This window comes from Mobula birostris, chromosome 4 (assembly GCF_030028105.1).
Source record: "Mobula birostris isolate sMobBir1 chromosome 4, sMobBir1.hap1, whole genome shotgun sequence".
NCBI lineage: Eukaryota > Metazoa > Chordata > Chondrichthyes > Myliobatiformes > Myliobatidae > Mobula > Mobula birostris.
Genome location: NC_092373.1, coordinates 181,836,409 through 181,851,364, shown reverse-complemented (window position 1 = coordinate 181,851,364; position 14,956 = coordinate 181,836,409). Strand labels below are relative to the sequence as shown.

At 44.5% G+C, this 14,956-nt stretch overlaps 1 long non-coding RNA gene across 1 annotated transcript in view; it reads right to left on the bottom strand.

Moving 5' to 3' along the window:
* Window positions 1-1,886: 1,886 nt before the first annotated feature.
* The window catches only part of LOC140196087 (uncharacterized), a 37,633-nt gene continuing 24,563 nt past the window's right edge, over window positions 1,887-14,956 (bottom strand). Inside the window, exon 3 of the long non-coding RNA XR_011885613.1 lies at window positions 1,887-1,978. This is a non-coding gene — a long non-coding RNA (uncharacterized lncRNA). The remainder of the gene's footprint in view (window positions 1,979-14,956) is intronic.

Here is a 14,956-nt window from a genome sequence, read left to right as displayed (position 1 = left end):
GATGCTGTAGTTGGCGTCCATGCTGGACTGGGGACTGGAGCTTGCTGTCAGTGGTGCCCTCCAGTGATTGATTAAAGCTTAGATTTAGACTTCGAATTTTATTTCTTACATTCATCTTACAATATAAGGGAGTAAGAATCTTTATGTTGCATCTCCGTCACTATGTACAAGCAATAAGGATGGGAAATGTGGGAGGATATTGCCCAACACTAAGATTGTATACATGTATGTACTGTCAGATATGCAATCAGATCAATGTGTATTGATAAATCTGATAGCCTGGTGAAATAAACTGTCCCAGAGGCTGATGGTCCCAGCCTTCATGCTGCGGTACCATTTGCCAGATGGAAGCAGCTGAAACAGTCTGTGATTGGAGCCCCGATGATCCTCTGGGCCCCTTTTATGCACCTGCTGCTGTAAGTGTCCTGAACGGAGTAAAGTTCACATCCACAGATGCACTGGGCTGTCTGCACCACTCTCTGCAGTGCCCTGCGATAGAGGGTAATACAGTTCCTGTACCAGGCAGTAACACAGCTGGTCAGGATGCTCTTGATGGTGCCCCAGAAGAATGTCCTGAGAATTTGGGGACTCATGCCAATCCTCTTCAGCCATCTGAAGTGAACGATGGGCTATTGTGCTTTTTCTCACCTCACAGCTGGTATGTACAGTCCAGGTGAGACCCTCAGTGATGAATGAGGGTCTCACCTGGAATTTGAGTACCGAGGAACTTGAAACTACTCACTCTCTCAACTACAGTCTCATTGATGTCAAAAGAGGCTAGCCTGTCTCCATTCCTCCTGTGTTCCACGACCAATTCTTTTGTTTTTTCAATCGGTGGAATGACAAGCTGGATCGTGTGCATGTGTATGTTCGCCTGCAGACTACTGAGAACTGCTTATTCTTGCTGATAACACCATTGCATCATCGATTTTCAGGACGTGTCACACAGGGACTTCGGCTGTACATCTTTATATTTTGCTTTGTGACTGTATGTTTACTTGCTATCTTATATGTGCTCTATGTGCCATGTTGATTGTTGCTGCTGTATTTTTCACCTTGGCCCCGGAGGAGCACTGTTTCATTCTATGGGTACTCGTGTATAGTTGAATGATAATTAAACTTGAACTTGTGCCCCTTTCCAATTAACTTTGTCCAGCTCCTCACTCATGCCTCTGTAATTTCTTTTACCCCATTGAAATACTTATATGTCTGACTTTAGCTTCTCTTTCTCGAACTGCAGGGTGAATCCTATTGTATTACGATCACTGCCTCCTAAGGGTTCCTTTACCTTAAGCTCCATATTCAAATTTGCTTCATTACACAACATCCAACCAAGAATTCCCTTTTCCTTAGTGGGCTCAACCGCAAGATGCTCTATAAAGCCATCCTGTAGGCATTCTACAAATTCCCTCACTTGGAATCCCGCACCAACCTGATTTTCCAAGCTTACCCACATAATGAAATCCCCCATGTTCATAACATTGTCCTTTTTACATACTTTTTCCATCTCCTGTTGTAATTTGTACCCCACATCCTGGCTACTGCTCAGAGGCCGGTATACAACTCCTATCAGGGTCTTTTGACCTTTGCAGTGTCTTAATTCTACCACAAGGATTCTACACCTTCCGATCCTATGTCACCTCTTTCTAAGAATTTAATTTCATTTTGCTTAAACCAACAGAGACCCCACCCGCCCCTGCCTCCACCCGTCCTTTCAATACGATGTTTATCCTTGGATGTTAATCATTTTTAATATTTCAGCTAATGAATGTGCAATAGAAATCAGGATGGCCTGGGTCCAGGATAGTCATCACCAACTTGTGTTTGGGTAAAGCTTTAGCTGAATAAACATCTAGATTTCTAGTTTTGGGATTCAAAGACTCAAAGTACATTTATTATAAAAGTATGCGCACAGTATACATTCCTGAGACTCGTCTTCCCACAGCCAGCCACAAAACAAAAAAAAACATCATGGGACCTGTTCAAAGAAAAACATCAGTCACTCAGCGTGGAAAAAAAAAGAACAAATCGCACAAATGGCAAAAAACATGCCTAACACACAGAATATTCAACATCAAACCGCAGGGCTTTGAAGCAGCCCAGGAGTGTTCAGTTCAGTTCAGTTTAGCACTGTGTCGTTCATTGACTGCAGGCTGCAATGGCAGTCTGCCTTGATCAAAATCGTGCAAAGTAGCAATAAAAAAGGAGTAACCAGAAACCAGGAACACAAATAACATGGACAACAGAGTCCTCTAAAAATGAGTCCAATCCACAAACCAGGCTGATTAAACCTTGCCCAAGAGCCAAGACTCCTGCATCTTCCTCCAGTGGCGGCAAGCGAAAGGGAGAGCCCGGTCAAACGCAGGCACTCATGTGGGAAAAAGGTTTCCTTCAGCTCGTTTGCTTAGTACTTGAAACATCATTTAAAACATTTGAAGCCCAAGGGACTACAGGTGCTGGATTCTGAAGCAACAAATAATCTGCTGGAAGAACTCGGCAGGTTGAGCAACATCTGTGGAAGGAAAGAAATCGTCACTATTTCAGCTCAAAATCCCTTGTCAAGAGTAGGAGTGAAGAGTTGAGGTGGACAGCACAGAGAGGAGAAGGAGAGTGGGAAGAAAGGAATTTGATGTGACTGGTGGTCTGAGGGGGTGGGGGTGGTGTCAGCATCAGGTAAGTAATGCCAGGTGGGGCGGTGAGCGGGCCTGGAGTTGGAAGACTGTGGCAGATGAATGATAGACAGAGGTAGGAAGAGAAAGGAGAAAAAAAAACAACAGAAGCATTACTTCCAGTAATGCCCCTCCCCCGATCAGTGCGATCATGTTTGCTGTTGTGTGCTGGGGCAGCAGGCTGAGGGTAGCAGACACCAACAGAATCAACAAACTCATTCGTAAGGCCAGTGATGTTGTGGGGATGGAACTGGACTCTCTCACGGTGCTGTCTGAAAAGAGGATGCTGTCTAAGTTGCACGCCATCTTGGACAATGTCTCCCATCCACTACATAATGTACTGGGTGGGCACAGGAGTACATTCAGCCAGAGACTCATTCCACCCAGATGCAACACTGAGCGTCATAGGAAGTCATTCCTGCCTGTGGCCATCAAACTTTACAACTCCTCCCTTGGAGGGTGAGAGACCCTGAGGCAATAGGCTGGTCCTGGATTTATTTCCTGGCATAATTTACATATTACTATTTAATTATTTATGGTTTTATTACTATTTATTTATGGTGCAACTGTAATGAAAACCAATTTCCCCGGGGATCAATAAAGTATGACTATCCCTTTTTCCCTCTCTCATCTTATCTCCTTACCCACCCGTTGCCTCCCTCTACTCCTCACCCCTTTTCTTTCTTCCATATCCTTTCTGTCCTCTTCTACCAGACTCCCTCCTTCTCCAGCCCTGGATCTCCTTCACCAATCAACTTCCCAGCTCTTTACTTCATCCCTCCCCAGTTTCACCTATCATCTTGCATTTCTCTCTCCGCCGCTCCCCCCCCCCCACCTTTTAAATCTACTCCTCAGCGTTGTTTTCTCCAGTCCTGCCAAAGAGTCTGGGCCTGAAATGTCGACAGTACTTTTTCCCCATGGATGCTGCCTGGCCTGCTGAGTTCCTCCAGCATTTTGTGTGTTGGTTGAGAAGGAAAAAGGCCTCCCGTCTTCACAGTCTCCTCTACTCAGTCTTGATGTAGGGTTTCTATCGACAAAATTCTTTCCTCTCACTGATTTCCTCTAACAGATTATTCATTGCTTTTGAAACATATTCTGCACTCGTTTCAATGCCGCTGTATTCTTTCCACGGTGTGGTTGCTTTCAGAGCGCGCTGCACTCCAAGTGTCGCCTAGCTGATGGCAGAAGGAGAAGAAACAGGTTGAAGGCTTGCGTTCGCCAGCAACTTTGATGTGTGTAAATTGAAGGCTGCCAGACAGATTGAATGCCGTCTCTCACCGACTTACTATATCACAAGTGATGCTGAACACGTTGTAAGACAGCCCCAACGTTGTCGTTTCAAAATAATTATCTAGCCGTGAACCAAGTGCTGGACTGAACTGCAAGGCAAAGACACAACCATTTTACACCCACCGGTTCCTCGGCTCAATGGGCCCACAAGTTTACTCCCGGATTTGGCAAATCTCAGGAGGGATACTGCTTAGAATGTAGTGTCTATGGAAATAGGACGTGAGCAGCTGCTCTCCCGATCTTCTACTGAAGATAAACATTCCTGATTAATGTAAATGAACTGTCGCAGCGCGGTATTTTTAGGTCCTGTGAATGCTCGAGGTTTTCCTCTGATGTACTTCGCCTGTTGTACTTACAGAGCTTATTGTGTTCGCTCTGCTGGCACCTTTGTTACAAAGCATCCCAGCTGAAATAGCCTGGCTGAAATATTTTTTTTAAATAGCAAATGTGCCCTGGATTTTCTACTTCAGCTTCTGGCTTTGAGTTGTGAAGTCTGCGAATCTGATTCCTGTACAGACTCCTCATTGTTGAGAAAACTTCCCTTGAACAATGCACTAGGCTGAAGTTAATTTCACGTACCTATGTGAATTTGGAATCGGTCCCAAATCCTGTTACCGGAGACTTCTCCAATTTCGGCATCTATTAATGTGCAAGTGTTTTGTCGGCACAAAAGTCTGATTTCCTGATTGACATCATTTGAATCGGGTGCAGTATCTGTGTCGCTACAAGCAATTTATCCAGACTCATTCTCACAGCATCGAGCTATTTAATGTGCAAAGGACACAAACCCAAACGATGCTGCAGATTCAAAGGTTTGGCTGGATTCTTGAAGATGATTGGTTAATAAGCTATCACAATGGAGTCAATTTTCATCGGCGTGGACCCCAAGGATTATGAAGTGAGGGGAGGGGTATCGGTCCATGAGGAGATTTGGACCGTTTTGAGCCCCCCGCATTTTGAGTACTGTAACTGCAACAGGGAAGGGATTGATCAAGAAAGTGAAGGAACGAGGGAGGGGGTGTTTCAGGAGTGGTTCTGAATTCTTTTCTGGCTCATGAAAGCCTGCCACATGTTAAACAGAGTCGGCCTTTCAAACACACTTCTGTTATTCCTTTCTGCAATAAGCTCTTTATTTAGCGGGTCACAAGAGCTCCTCGTTGGCAATGAGGAGGTAGTCCCCATGGAGCTACCTTAGTTAGAGGGAAAATGAACCAGACGAAAGAGATTTGTCAGGCCAAGGAGTTTGTTGTCATCTTATTAAACTCATGAACTTCCATTTTTGTTAGGGGAGGCATCTCCATTTGGCAGAATATATTGGATGAGGTCCCTCTAGGATATTGTTTCAGTGGGGCCCCAGCAGTACCCCTTATAAAACTCTTGTCCAAATGTTGCATTCAAACTAAGATTAGGTCTACATTAAGAACTACCAGTCAGGTCTGCCATTTCCTGTAAACCGATATTTAAAATAATTGCCTCTGGGTTAATAATTTTTTAAACAAACTTCAACATCCAAAAGCAGTTTATATGGCGCAATATCGCCACATTTATAAAGCTTTGTTTACAGAATCTGCTTAGCTTTAGGGCATTACCACTTTCCGACAGACCCTAATGCAGCTCATTGCTGTTTGAATACATCTCTCCCCCTGCTCGTCCAGACTGTCACTCTGGCTAGCTGTTGGAGGAACCCTGGAAAAATAATTCCAATGGAATATTACCAGGTAGCCCTACATCCTGGAATTGTCTGATCTGCTGCCTACAGGACACATCTCCCTCTACCAGCGAAAACAAAAGTTGTAACAAGCAGTTCTGGGACCAGAGCTATTTGCAACATCTATGTATTGTGATGCTGATGAGAATATTAAATATAGCATCTCTGAGTTTGCAGATGATGCAAATTTAGTGGGAGAAAGGGCGTTGAGGGCGATGAGGACATGCTCCAGGTTGATTTGGACACTTTGCAGAATTCAGATTCAGGTTTATTTATTTATGACGTGCACATTGAAACATACAGTGAAATGTGTCATTTACACTAATGATCAGCACACACAAGGATGTGCTGGAGGCAACCCACAAGTGTTGGCATATGTATATTCTGGCATCCACGTAGCATGTTCACAATATTGAACACAACAAAAATAACACAACAGAGAACAAAACGAGCGGCAACACAACAACATCAAAAAACAAGAAACAACAGCAAAACAAGTGCCGTCCCAAACCCCCTCCAACTCACCCATGGGACTCCAGTCCTAGGCCTTGGACACTCAATTTCACAAACATCGGGCCGCTGACCTCCAGCCACTGGCCTGACATCTACCTCCGGACATGTCAATTTCTGTCTTCCACTTTTCAGGCTTCAGACTCTTCGGGTACTGGACTTCGACCTTCGGCTTTGCCCTCTGGATTTTGTCAAAGTCTGGATATTGATCCCAGAAATGGCCAATCATAGGTCTGACTTTCGGCCCTTGACCATAGGACTTGCCAGTCAAAGATTTGACCTTCTGGCCTTGACTGACTCGACCTCTGGATCCTTGACTGCCAAACATTTTGGGCCTTGACTCCAGGACTCGCACAGTAGATTCTCTATTCCCTATGTCATAATTTGTCTCCACAGGAGAGAGCCGCTGGGAGAAGAAAGTACAGGGCTGGAGTTTCTGGTCAGACAGAGGTCCTTGTGAAAGAACAGTCACAACTCCAACATCTGAGACATCTACTTGAATAATGAATGACAGCTCTGGGCCAGAGAGAGCAAGGACATGAGCCGTTATGAAAAGCTGCCTCAGTTCCGGGGTCCAGTGAAATGGGCCGGTTGTTCCTTTAGTCAGAGCAGTGAGGGATGTTGTGATGGAGCTGAACCCAGATGAACCTCCAGGTTTAAATTTGTGAAGCCCCAAAACTTCTGGAGCTGCTTGATTGTGGTGGGTTGTGGCCAATCCCTGATGGCCTGAGTCTTGCTCAGGTCCATCTGCAGGTTCTCCTTTGAGACAATAAACCTGTGGAAGGAGACAATGGAGACATGGAACTCATTCTTCTCTATTTTAATGAATAGTTGGTTCTGGAGTAAACAGGAGAACTGACAGTGGGTCTTCAGGTTCCTGTAGCTTCTCCCCAAGGCAAGCAACAAGAAAATGGGATGACATAGATGGTGAGGTGCCTTCATGATCAGGCACCATCACTTGAAGGTGTCCTAATGAAAAAAAATAACTTGTGAATGTGGAGCTTGCTGTAGCCATATTGATCGCAACACACACAAAATGCTGGAGGAACTCAGCAGGCCAGGCAGCATCTACGGAGGGGAATAGAAACCTATGGAGACTGTTTATTCCTCTCCTCAGATGCTGCCTAACCTGCTGAGTTCCTCCAGCACTCTGTATGTGTTGCTCTGGGTTTCCAGCATCTGCTGAATCTCTTGAGTTTATCATTTGCCCTTCATTGCAATGGTGACAGCACTGCAAACATATTTCATTGACAGGAAAAGTCTTTGTAACACCCTGAGGATATGAAAATCCTTCTTTCAGCCAAGCATAAAAATTGGGATCCACCTGCACAGTGGAGATAGATATCTACCTGTCTATGTCAACATTTTCCATTCATGAGGCAATCTAATTTATCTGACGAGTCTAATTTCCTCCAGCATTTTGTGTGTGTTTCTTTGATGGCTTCCGTTTTGCCCAATAGAAATCATTGCCTGCTTATCGATGGCAGATCCATCAAGTGAAACAGGATGGAAAAAGAATTCACATCTCCCTTGGATAAATTAGAAATGAATATTAAATCTGAAGCTTTATGAAATGATGAATTCTGTGCCATGTCATTTCTAATCAAGCTGATTGGATACAGCCAAGCAATGCAAAAGAGGAAACGTGCTTCCTGTGGTTCATTCGGGAAAATTAAACTATATTTAAAGTGAAGCAATAGAAGTTAAGCTTTTATAGTTCTGCTGCAGTAAAACATGTTTTTACTAACCCCCTCTTGTGTGTAGAACAGAATAGAAATGTAACTGTGACCAAGGTAAACACATGGTGGCAATCAACACAGAGACGACTCCAACCCAGCTTGTGGATTAAATTAATTTCAGTGAGTGTGGTATTGTGACTACATTGAGCAGGAAACAGGGATGAATTTCACTCGACGTAGAGACGTGGTTGTGACACCTACTTTGTCTCAAACGCTTTTCACTTGCACAAATTGGCAATCCCTGGCCTTGCCAAAAACATTTACAATGGGGGTTTTGAGCCAGATCTCACACTGGCTAAGCCTGCCAACAGGAACCTGCTGCAGTGGGGGTGCTTGGAAACCTAGGTGGCTCCACAGGATGTCGCCACCACTGGTTGAAGGAGGTTATTCAGCGGGCTGGTAGATGGAGTACTGAACGCAAATGGTGGGAGATTGCAACACACGAAAAGCTGGAGGAGCTCAACAGGTCAGGCAGCATCTATGGTGAGGAACAAACAGTTTATGGTTTGAGCTGAAATGTTGACTGTTTATTCATTTCCATAGATACTGCTTGACTTGCAGAATTTCTCTAGCGCCTTGTGTGTGTTGCTCTGGACCTCTAACATCTGCAGAATCTCTTTTGTCTTTGTGTGCTCCAGCGTTGCCAATACTGTCAAGGAGGCTGTCGTTTTAAGCTTCTGTGATGTGACTGGCCCGTCAAAAGGCAAGACTATAGCTTGGTCCGTTGTTCAAAGAACAGTTTTGCACCAGTGAAATGTCAGAGGCACAGATAGTGCAGCAAAATGCCGCAACTGAGAAGAGAAAATGAAGAGGAGCTTCCTTCTGCCCCCTTTTTCAGGAGTATGAATGGATCTTCACTGAACTTTAAAATTATTAGCTACCTCAGCACCTCATCTCAGGGCCAAAGAAGGATGCTGTTCTTGCCAGCCACACATAAAACATAATTATTCTTGCCAAGTAGAAGTATTTGTTCTTTTCTCTCTCAGGCATTTTCCTGATTTCCAGTTATCTGGACATTTCAGTGTACAGACAACTAAGCACCTTCTGATACACCCATAATATACCTGTTTGTACTGCTAATTGATCATTGGTTTATTGACTTACTTTATTCATTTATTGCGGTATAGTGCAGAGTAGGCCCTTTTGGCCCTTTGAGCCACACTGCCCAGCAATCCCCTGATTTAACACGAGCCTAATCATGGGATAATTAACCTAACAACCAGTAGGTCTTCGGACTGTGGGAGGAAACAGGAGCGCCCGCAGGAAACCCACGCGGTCACAGGGAGAACGTGCAAACTCATACAGTCAGCAGCGGGAATTGAACCCGGGTCGCCTGCACTGTAAACTGTTGTGCTAACCACTACACTACCCTGCCACCCCATTGTTATCAAATGTTACTAAGCTACAGTGAACAACTAATTCTGCATGCCATTCATACAGATGAATACACAACAGTACAAGGAAAAAGCAATGACAGATTGCAGAATGAAGTGTTACTGTTATAGAGAAAGTGCAGTGCAGGTGGACATAAGACCATAAGGCACAGGAGCAGAATTAGGCTATTTGACCCATTGAATCCGTTCTGACATTCAGTCATGGTTGATAACAAGGTAGATTGTGAGGTCAAGAGATCACAGTTTATTTACATTCTTGTAATGAGCACTGACTCTGATCATCGTGACGTTTGTCTGCCTTACCAAAGCGTTCGACACTGTGAGGAGGGAAGGTCTGTGACAAATCGTGGAACGACTGGGATGCCCCCAAAGTTCCTCAGCAAGGTCACCCAGCTACACGAAGGTCAGCGTGGCCAAGTCAGACACAACAACGACCTCTCAGAACCCTTCCCAATAGGCAAGGCTGTGTCCTCGCGCTGACTCTCTTCACCATCTTCTTCAGCATGATGCTGGAAAGGGCCACAGAAGACCTTGATGACAAGGACGGTGTTTACATCCAATACCACAACGATGGCAGCCTGTTCAACCTGAGGCGATTACAGTCTCACACCAAGACACTGGAGCAACTCATCCAAGAGCTACTCTTCACCGACGATGCTGCCCTTGTTGCCCACATGGAGACAACCCTGCAGCATATAACATCCTGCTTCGCAGAGGCTGCCGAGCTCTTTGGATTGGAAGTCAGCTTGAAGAAGACAGAAGTTCTCCATCAGCCCACACCTCAGGAAGATTACCACCCTCCCCGCATCACCATCGGTGAGGTAGAGCTGAAGACAGTCCACCAGTACAGCTACCTGGGGTGGACCATCCCGTCAGATGCCAAGATCGACAAATAGAATGACAACAGCCTGGCAAAGGCAAACAACGCATTCGGCAGGCTGTACAAAAGAGTCTGGAACAACAAGCATTTGAAGAAAGGCACAAAGATCAGCGTGTACAGAGCTGTTGTACTGACCACCCTCCTGTACGGCTCCGAGTCGTGGGTCACCTACCGTCACCACCTACGATTCCTTGAGCGTTTCCACCAGTGCTGCCTTCACACCATCCTCAACATCCACTGGAGTGACTTTGTCACCAATATCGAAGTCCTCGAACAGGCGGAGGTCACCAGCGTCGAGGCCATGCTGTTGAAGATGCAGCTGCGCTGGGCAGGGCACGTCTCCAGGATGGAGGATCATCGCCTGCCCAAGGTTGTGCTGTATGGTGAACTCTCCACTGGCCACCGTGACAGAGAACGAGCACTGAAGAAGAGGTACAAGGACTCTCTGGTGCCTGTCACATTGACCATCGCCAGTGGTCTAACCTAGCCTCCGATCGCGAGGCCTGGCGATACACCATTCACCAGTCTGTCTCCTCCTCCAAGACCGCATGCAGGGCTGGCATTGAGGACAAAAGGTGAAGGAGGAAGAACCGTGACACAGCAGCACCAAACCCAGAACAGAATTTCCCTTGCAGCCGCTGTGGCTGGACCTGCCTGTCCCATATTGGCCTCGTCAGCCACCAGTGAGCCAGCAGCAGACGTGGGCAGCCCCCTTCCTAAATCTTCGTTCGCGAAGCCAAGCCATGATGATGAGTGAGCACTGGCTCTGATCATCTCACCTCTCCCTCCCCCGTAGTGATATCTGACACTGATCAATTGAGATTGCAATTCTGAGGAAGGAGCACAAGATAGATCATAAACCATCTCTGAACCCACCTACACTTGTCTGCTGGGTGCTATAATAAAACTGGAGGCCCCAGGAAAATAGTTGCAACTGCAGAATCCCCTGCTAAACAGATTCTGGGTCAGGATGATATCTGAGGATAGCTCCTATTATTGGAATAGAGACATTGAGATATACTGCACAACAAAATCTCGTTAATAAAACTGCAAGCAGATTAGGCAGAATGCTCAGAGGTGGAAATAATAGTATTATTTCAGATCATTGATCTCTCGTTGGCTGTCTTTGATTCTATACTCATAACATTTCCTAGCACTTTGTCTATTGCTTTCTATGACTTGGCAATTTAAATGATCATCTTACTACTCATTGTTAACTCAGAATCAGAACCAGGTTTATTATCACCGGCATGTGACGTGAAATTTGTTAACTTAGCAGCAGCAGTTAAATGCAATACATAATCTAGCAGAGAGAGAAAATAAACAAGTAAATCAATTCTGTATATTGAATAGACTTTTAAAAAGTGCAAAAACAGAAATACTGTATATTAAAAAAAAAGTGAGGTAGTGTCCAAAACTTCAAAGTCCATTCAGGAATTGGACGGCGGAGGGGAAGAAGCTGTTCCTGAATTGCTGAGTGTGTGCCTTCAGGCTTCTGTACCTCCTACCTGATGGTAACAGTGAGAAAAGGGCATGCCCTGGGTGCTGGAGGTCTTTAATAATTGATGTTGCCTTTCTGAGACACCGCTCCCTAAAGATGTCCTGGGTACTTTGTAGGCTAGTGCCAAAGATGGAGCTGACTAAATTTACAACCCTCTGCAGCTTCTTTCGGTCCTGTGCAGTAGCCCCTCCGTACCAGACAGTGATGCAGCCTGTCAGAATGCTCTCCACAGTACAACTATAGAAGTTTTTGAGTTTATTTGTTGACATGCCAAATCTCTTCAAACTCCTAATAAAGTATAGCTGCTGTCTTGCCTTCTTTATAACTACATTGATATGTTGGGACCAGGTTGGATCCTCAGAGATCTTGACACCCAGGAACTTGAAGCTGCTCACTCTCTCCACTTCAGATCTCTGTCTGAGGATTGGTGTGTGTTCCTTCGTCTTACTCTTCCTGTTGTGAGAACATCTGACTTCACCACACTCAGGCAGTGCCTTCTAGTTTGAAGCCACCTTATGTGAAAAAGATTTCCTGATGATCCCAACTAAATGTCTTACTCCTTTCTCCTTAACCCTGCTCTTCCTTACTCTAAGCTTATGTCTTCTACATTTTAAGTGTCTCTGCCACAGGGAGGATTCCTTCTATTTATCCTATTCACAGAATCATAGAATCATAGAGCACAACAGCACAGAAACAGACCCTTCCGCCATCTAGCTTGTGCTGACCTAGTCTTCTGCCTAGTCCTATCTATGAGCCCCTCGACCCTAGCTCTCCATAAACCTTTTATCCATGTACCTATCCAATTTTTCTTAAATGTTACAATTCAACTCACATCTACCACTTCTGCTGGAAATTATTCGCATCACCCTCTGAGAGAAGAAGCTCCCCCTCAGTTTCCCCTTAAATATTTCACCTTTCAGCTTAAACTATGACCTTTATGACCTCTCTGCCTCCCATGGCTTTACTGCCTTTTCGTCTCATCTAAAAAAGAACCTAGTAACATTGGTTGTATCTCAAAGGAGATTCACCATATTAATTCCTAGGATGAGAGGGTCGCCCTACCAAAAAAAAGCTAGATTCACATATACCCAACATATACCCTGATTGTTGGGTATATGTGAATTTGGAATTGTTCTTGTATGTATAACTAAATAAATAACATTAATAAAATTGTCATCATATTTATGAAAAAAGCTACATATTTGTGTCTGTATTTCCATGAAGTTTAGAAAAATGAGTGGTAATCTTATTCAAACATACAAGCTCTTAGGGGTTTAACAGGTGAAATGCTTTCACTGTTGTGTGAGTCAGAAACAAGGGGAGAGAAAAATAAATCATTTAAAATTGAGTTACATAGAAATTTCCTCTCAGAGAAGGAAGTAAATTTCTGGAATCCTCTGCCTCTAAGGACGGTGGAGCATTAGATATATTTAAGGTGGAGGTACACTCAGTGACTGCTTTATTAGCTTACTTCCTGTACCTAATAAAGTGGCCACTGAGAGCGTGTTCATGGTCTTCTGCTGTTGTAGCCAATCCACTTCAAGATTCGACGTGTTGTGCATTCAGAGATGCTCTTCTGAACATCACTGTTGTAACGCGTGGTTATTTGATTTAATGTTGCCTTCCTGTCAGCTTGAAATAGTCCCGCCATTCTCCTCTGACCTCTCTCATTAACAAGGCATTTTCACGAACAGGACTGGATTTTTTTTTCCACACCATTCCCTCTAAACTCTGGAGACTGTTGTGCATGAAAATCCCAGGAGATCAGCAGTTTCTGAGATACTCAAACCATCTCATCTGGCACCAACAATTATTCCATGGTCAAAGAATTTTTCCCAATTCTGATGTTTGGCCCGAACAACACCTGAACCTCTCGGCCACGTCTGTATGCTTTCATGCATTGAGTTGATGCCACATGATTGACATGATTTGTATTAATGGGCAGGTGTACAAATGGCCACTGAGTGTAGATAAAGATTTGAATTATCAAGAAATTGAGAGTTATTGGGAACTAGTACAGAAGAAGTTGTGAGACTTGGGATAGATTAGCCATGATCATATTGAATGACAGGGCAGGATTGAGAGGCTTGGTCACTTACTCCTTTTCCTACTTTCTTGTGTTCTTGTTGGTCAGACAATATCTCAAGGCATAACAAATAAGGACAATGGCAATCTGGCCAACTACTTTTTATATTTCAAATATGTTGCAATTGTCTTTGATTTGGTGACATGAAGTGGATTGGGACAGTCGGCTCAGTGGTAAGTGAGTGTGCCAAGACCTGCAGAGTAGCTTGGCTCATAATCCTCTCTCTGGTATGTATCTTGGACCATCTCTCTGATGAAAATTGAAGCATTTTACTTGTCCCTAGGATTGAGACAAGTGGTTGCCAAACATAGTTTATTAAAAGTTTAGGAGCAGTGGAAAAACACTTGAATAAAAAAAAATACTTCCTCAGTAAGTGCTTGTAACATAACAAAAATCTGATCTGCAAACTGTTTACAAGCACCGCTTTCATTGGTCTCATTCCAAATGGGCACCATTGTACTAATTTAAATATATATATATTTCTCATTGAATCAGCAGCCTTAATGAGGTTCAGACAGGCAAGAGGGTGCATGGTCTTCAGATCATGAACTGCAGGGAACAGCAGAATGAAAGAAACTGCTGGAAGGGCTTGAGGCCTAACCTGGAGTTAGGGGACTGTTGGTCTGTGTGGCTGCAAGGGAGGAAAGAGGCTTATTTTGTTGTTGCTTCTTTGCTGCCCGTTGTGTTCCATTTTGTTCTGCCAGGCATTGTGGGCATGCTATGTTGGCACTGGAACGCGTGGCAACACTTGCGGGCTGCCCCCAGCACATCCTTAGGTATGTTGCCAAACAATGCACTGTATTTCACTGTATATTTCGATGTATATGTGACAAATAAGTCTGAATAAATTTAATGTTTGCTGCAGCCCCCATGCCAGCTCTGTGCCAACTCCCCTGGGGTGCAGGATATGTAGTGCCTTTACGTAGTGAACAATGGCAATGCGCAATCAAGCAAAAACTGACTCCAGGCGAGGGAGGAGGTCATTTGGACTGATGACCAGACAGTTAAGCAGCATCTTAAATAGACAAAGACACACAAAAAATTTAGAGTTGTCTTATAAGGTCCCACAAACATGCTCATTAGGAGTAAGGGCCCCTCTTTGGCCCTCGAACCTGCTCTACCATACAATAAGGTCATGGCTGACCTGATAATAACCTCAGCTGCCCTTTCCTGTCTTTC